Source organism: Bufo bufo, chromosome 6, assembly GCF_905171765.1.
Source record: "Bufo bufo chromosome 6, aBufBuf1.1, whole genome shotgun sequence".
NCBI classification, from domain to species: Eukaryota; Metazoa; Chordata; class Amphibia; order Anura; family Bufonidae; genus Bufo; species Bufo bufo.
The window spans coordinates 179,681,717-179,688,421 of NC_053394.1; the positions used below are offsets into that span (position 1 = coordinate 179,681,717).

General features: G+C 57.8%; 1 protein-coding gene across 1 annotated transcript in view; it reads right to left on the reverse strand.

Annotated features, from left to right (window-relative positions):
- Positions 1–5,223, reverse strand: part of LOC121004975 (gastrula zinc finger protein XlCGF57.1-like) — a 31,119-nt gene extending 25,896 nt beyond the window's left edge. Inside the window, exon 1 of the mRNA XM_040437450.1 lies at positions 5,143–5,223. The gene's annotated coding sequence lies outside the window, so the exon portion shown is untranslated. The remainder of the gene's footprint in view (positions 1–5,142) is intronic.
- Between the last annotated feature and the right edge of the window lie 1,482 nt (positions 5,224–6,705).

Consider the following 6,705-nt stretch of genomic DNA (forward strand, 5'->3'; position numbering starts at 1 on the left):
CAATAGTGGGGTGACAGGAGGACGGGGCAGCAGGGTCACTAGTGGGGTGACAGGAGGACGGGGCAGCAGGGTCACTCACTAGTGGAGTGGCAGGAGGACGGGGCAGCAGGGTCACCAGTGGGGTGACAGGAGGATAGGGCAGAAGGGTCACTCACTAGTAGGGTGACAGGAGGACGGGGCAGCAGGGTCACCAGTGGGGTGACAGGAGGATAGGGCAGCAGGGTCACTCACTAGTGGGATGACAGGAGGACGGGGCAGCAGGGTCACCAGTGGGGTGACAGGAGGATAGGGCAGCAGAGTCACTCACTAGTGGGGTGACAGGAGGACGGGGCAGCAGGGTCACCAGTAGGGTGACAGGAGGATAGGGCAGCAGGGTCACTCACTAGTGGGGTGACAGGAGGACGGGGCAGCAGGGTCACTCACTAGTGGGGTGACAGGAGGACGGGGCAGCTGGGTCACTCACTAGTGGGGTGACAGGAGGACGTGGCAGCAGGGTCACTCACTAGTGGGGTGACAGGAGGATGGGGCAGCAGGGTCACTCACTAGTGGGGTGACAGGAGGACGGGGCAGCTAGGTCACTCACTAGTGGGGTGACAGGAGGACGTGGCAGCAGGGTCACTCACTAGCGGGGTGACAGGAGGACGTGGCAGCAGGGTCACCAGTGGGGTGACAGGAGGATAGGGCAGCAGGGTCACTCACTAGTGGGGTGACAGGAGGACGGGGCAGCAGGGTCACCAGTGGGGTGACAGGATGATAGGGCAGCAGTGTCACTCACTAGTGGGATGACAGGAGGACGGGGCAGCAGGGTCACCAGTGGGGTGACAGGAGGATAGGGCAGCAGAGTCACTCACTAGTGGGGTGACAGGAGGACGGGGCAGCAGGGTCACCAGTGGGGTGACAGGAGGATAGGGCAGCAGGGTCACTCACTAGTGGGGTGACAGGAGGACGGGGCAGCAGGGTCACTCACTAGTGGGGTTACAGGAGGACGGGGCAGCAGGGTCACTCACTAGTGGGGTGACAGGAGGACGGGGTAGCAAGGTCACTCACTAGTGGGGTGACAGGAGGACGTGGCAGCAGGGTCACTCACTAGCGGGGTGACAGGAGGACGGAGCAGCAGGGTCACTAGTGGGGTGACAGGAGGACGGGGCAGCAGGGTCACTCACTAGCGGGGTGACAGGAGGACGGGGCAGCAGGGTCAATAGTGGGGTGACAGGAGGACGGGGCAGCAGGGTCACTCACTAGTGGAGTGACAGGAGGATAGGGCAGCAGGGTCACTAGTGGGGAGACAGGAGGACGGGGCAGCAGGGTCACTCACTAGTGGGGTGACAGGAGGACGTGGCAGCAGGGTCACTAGTGGGGTGACAGGAGGACGGGTCAGCAGGGTCACTCACTAGTAGGGTGACAGGAGTATAAGGCAGCAGGGTCACTCACTAGTGGGGTGACAGGAGGATAGGGCAGCAGGGTCACTCACTAGTGGGGTGACAGGAGGACGGGGCAGCAGGGTCACTCACTAGTGGGGTGACAGGAGGACGGGGCAGCAGGGTCACTCACTAGTGGGGTGACAGGAGGACGTGGCAGCAGGGTCACTAGTGGGGTGACAGGAGGACGGGGCAGCAGGGTTACTAGTAGGGTGACAGGAGGACGGGGCAGCAGGGTCACTCACTAGTGGGGTGACAGGAGGACGGGGCAGCAGGGTCACTAGTGGGGAGACAGGAGGACGGGGCAGCAGGGAGACTAGTGGGGTAACAGGAGGACGGGCAGCAGGGTCACTCACTAGTGGGGTGACAGGAGGATAGGGCAGCAGGGTCACTCACTAGTGGGGTGACAGGAGGACGGGGCAGCAGGGTCACTCACTAGTGGGGTGACAGGAGGACGGGGCAGCAGGGTCACTCACTAGTGGGGTGACAGGAGGACGGGGCAGCAGGGTCACTAGTGGAGTGACAGGAGGACGAGGCAGCAGGGTCACTCACCAGTGGGGTGACAGGAGGATAGGGCAGCAGGGTCAATCACTAGTGGGGTGACAGGAGGACGTGGCAGCAGGGTCACTAGTGGGGTGACAGGAGGACAGGGCAGCAGGGTCACTCACTAGTGGGGTGACAGGAGGCCGTGGCAGCAGGGTCACTAGTGGGGTGACAGGAGGACGGGGCAGCAGGGTCACTCACTAGTGGGGTGACAGGAGGATAGGGCAGCAGGGTCACTCACTAGTGGGGTGACAGGAGGATAGGGCAGCAGGGTCACTCACTAGTGGGGTGACAGGAGGACTGGGCAGCAGGGTCACTAGTGGGGTGACAGGAAGATAGGGCAGCAGGATCACTCACTAGTGGGGTGACAGGAGGACGGGGCAGCAGGGTCACTCACTAGTGGGATGACAGGAGGACGTGGCACCAGGGTCACTCACTAGTGGGGTGACAGGAGGATGGGACAGCAGGGTCACTCACCAGTGGGGTGACAGTAGGACGGGGCAGCAGGGTCACTAGTGGGGTGACAGGAGGACGGGACAGCAGGGTCACTCACTAGTGGGGTGACAGTAGGACGGGGCAGCAGGGTCACTAGTGGGGTGACAGGAGGACGGGGCAGCAGGGTCACTAGTGGGGTGACAGGAGGACGTGGCAGCAGGGTCACTCACTAGTGGGGTGACAGGAGGACGTGGCAGCAGGGTCACTCACTAGTGGGGAGACAGGAGGACGGGGCAGCAGGGTCACTCACTAGTGGGGTGACAGTAGGACGGGGCAGCAGGGTCACTAGTGGGGTGACAGGAGGACGGGGAAGCAGGGTCACTAGTGGGGTGACAGGAGGACGGGGCAGAAGGGTCACTCACTAGTGGGGTGACAGGAGGACGGGGCAGAAGGGTCACTCACTAGTGGGGTGACAGGAGGACGGGGCAGCAGGGTCACTCACTAGTGGGGTGACAGGAGGACGGGGCAGCAGGGTCACCAGTGGGGTGACAGGAGGATAGGGCAGCAGGGTCACTAGTGGGGAGACAGGAGGATGGGGCAGCAGGGTCACTCACTAGTGGGGTGACAGGAGGACGGGGCAGCAGGGTCACTCACTAGTGGGGTGACAGGTGGACGGGGCAGCAGGGTCACTCACTAGTGGGGTGACAGCAGGACGTGGCAGCAGGGTCACTAGTGGGGTGACAGGAGGACGGGGCAGCAGGGTTACTCACTAGTGGCGTGACAGGAGGACGGGGCAGCAGGGTCACTCACTAGTGGGGTGACAGGAGGACGTGGCAGCAGGGTCACTCACTAGTGGGGTGACAGGTGGACGGGGCAGCAGGGTCACTCACTAGTGGGGTGACAGCAGGACGTGGCAGCAGGGTCACTAGTGGGGTGACAGGAGGACGTGGCAGCAGGGTCACTAGTGGGGTGACAGGAGGACGGGGCAGCAGGGTCACTCACTAGTGGGGTGACAGGAGGACGGGGCAGCAGGGTCACTCACTAGTGGGGTGACAGGAGGACGGGGCAGCAGAGTCACCAGTGGGATGACAGGAGGATAGGGCAGCAGGGTCACTCACTAGTGGGGTGACAGGAGGACGGGGCAGCAGGGTCACCAGTGGGGTGACAGGAGGATAGGGCAGCAGGGTCACTCACTAGTGGGGTGACAGGAGGATGGGGCAGCAGGGTCACCAGTGGGGTGACAGGAGGATAGGGCAGCAGGGTCACTCACTAGTGGGGTGACAGGAGGACGGGGCAGCAGGGTCACTCACTAGTGGGGTGACAGGAGGACGGGGCAGCAGAGTCACTCACTAGTGGGGTGACAGGAGGACGTGGCAGTAGGGTCACTCATTAGTGGGGTGACAGGAGGACGTGGCAGCAGGGTCATTCACTAGTGGGGTGACAGGTGGACGGGGCAGCAGGGTCACTCACTAGTGGGGTGACAGGAGGACGGGGCAGCAGGGTCACTCACTAGTGGGGTGGCAGGAGGACGTGGCAGCAGGGTCACTAGTGGGGTGACAGGAGGACGTGGCAGCAGGGTCACTAGTGGGGTGACAGGAGGACGGGGCAGCAGGGTCACTTACTAGTGGGGTGACAGGAGGACGTGGCAGCAGGGTCACTAGTGGGGTGACAGGAGGACGGGGCAGCAGGGTCACTCACTAGTGGGGTGACAGGAGGACGGGGCAGCAGGGTCACTAATGGGGTGACAGGAGGACGTTGCAGCAGGGTCACTAGTGGGGTGACAGGAGGACGGGGCAGCAGGGTCACTCACTAGTGGGGTGACAGGAGGACGGGGCAGCAGGGTCACTAGTGGGGTGACAGGAGGACGGGGCAGCAGGGTCACTAGTTGGGTGACAGGAGGACGTGGCAGCAGGGTCACTCACTAGTGGGGAGACAGGAGGACGGGGCAGCAGGGTCACTCACTAGTGGGGTGACAGGAGGACGTGGCAGCAGGGTCACTAGTGGGGTGACAGGAGGACGGGGCAGCAGGGTCACTCACTAGTGGGGTGACAGGAGGACGGGGCAGCAGGGTCACTAGTGGGGTGACAGGAGGACGGGGCAGCAGGGTCACTCACTAGTGGGGTGACAGGAGGACGGGGCAGCAGGGTCACTAGTGGGGTGACAGGAGGACGGGGCAGCAGGGTCACTCACTAGTGGGGTGACAGGAGGACGGGGCAGCAGGGTCACTAGTGGGGTGACAGGAGGACGGGGAAGCAGGGTCACTAGTGGGGTGACAGGAGGACGGGGCAGAAGGGTCACTCACTAGTGGGGTGACAGGAGGACGGGGCAGCAGGGTCACTCACTAGTGGGGTGACAGGAGGACGGGGCAGCAGGGTCCCCAGTGGGGTGACAGGAGGATAGGGCAGCAGGGTCACTAGTGGGGTGACAGGAGGACGGGCCAGCAGGGTCACTCACTAGTGGGGTGACAGGAGGACGGGGCAGCAGGGTCACTCACTAGTGGGGTGACAGGAGGACGGGGCAGCAGGGTCACTCACTAGTGGGGTGACAGGAGGACGTGGCAGCAGGGTCACTAGTGGGGTGACAATGTTGCCAACTCAAAGTCAATTAGGACTGAGATTATATAAGAAAAGATGCTCACATTCATTTGAATTCATATTCCCTATACAACAGGCATACATCACACCTAAACAGGGTTTTGTCAATGGTGACATTTCTATATCTATAGTATACAAGGAAGTACACTTACCTCCCCACTGCCTGCACACACCAGATTGGCAGCCCTAGCCGAAAATGGGACTGGGCGCAGAAAGGGTTTATGGGAAATGTAGTTCTCCCGAAGACTGAAGCTGAGCTACAAAAATATGGCCGTCAGTCTTTGACATACAGTTATGTCTCTTTGGGAAAATTTGCGAGCTATATCCGCAGCATGGCTCATAATACAGGCATACCTTGGTATTGTTCTTCACATTTAATACATATATGCACAATGGCAAAATGTCAGGGGCACGTCATACAGAAAAGCCGACATTTATTTCTAGGAGATGCTAGATTATTGTATGCTAAAGGACCTTTGAGATGTCAAGACCATGTGACCAGTCACGTGTGTACAAAGAGGCTCCGCCTGCCTGCGTCTGTATACAATCATCGGGTTGCGCGTTGTTGTGTACAGCATGCACCGCGCAGGGCTCAGTGTATTGCTGGTTGTGCCGGAGACCTGGATGTAGAATGAGCGTCCGCACGTCTAGAATGAGAATAGGGAATGACATTCATGGCGCAGGGCTGTAGGGGGAGGGCGGCTGATTACTGATTTCACAGATTTTTTTCTTGCTTTAGGGCATTTACTTTGAAAAATTTAATATCGAGATTTTCACCCCAAATATACTTTGTGTCTTTGACAGCATTTGATCCAAACATAAACAGTACCAGCCCTAGGTATATGTGCATGGAGGGCATGACTGGTTAACCCTTAGGATACTGTTTTTTTTCACTATCATTTTTCTTCACTATCTTCCTTGAGCCATAACTTTTTTATATTTCCGCTCCCATAGCTGTACGGGACAAGTTGTACTTTCTAATGCCAGCATTAATAAAGCAATGTAGCAAAACGCAATTCCTCCACTGTTTTACGGGTTTTGTTCCCACAGCATTCCGTTTATGACAAACCTGACCCATGCGCTTCATTCTCTGGGTCAGTATGATTACAACAATATGTATAGGGGTTTTTTTATGTCTAAATAGAGCAAAAAGGTATTCAAACTTTGATTTTACATCGCCATATTCTGACCTCTATAACTTTTTTTTTTATAGTTATATCTACTGAGCTGTGTCGGGGACAATCTGTAGTTTTTATTGATACCATTTTGCAGTGTGTGTGACTTTCTGATCACATTTTATTACATTTTTGGGGGTAAGAGAAGCGATAAAATAATGAATATTGAAAAAAGAGTCGACATGCAGTTCTTTTAGCTTAGGGGAGCAGGCAGAAGCAGGAGCCCACTCAGCTAATCCTGCATAGTGCACTGGTACAGAGTAACCATGCTATGCCAGGAGTTAGTAATCCTCCAGGGAGCACGGGCAGGAGCAGCAATATCCGCTCCTGCCCGTACTCCCTGCGCTCCGTACTCTGTACACCGCTGACCGTCAGCGGTGTACAGAGAACTGAATTATAAGTGCACCATTCCCTGGGAGGGAGGTAAAAGTGTAGTAAAAATAGAAAATCTATTAATAAATTATATTAAAAATAGTTTTATTAGGGCATTAGGGACAACATATTAAAAATTGTAACAAAGGTTTAGTTACTCTTTAACAG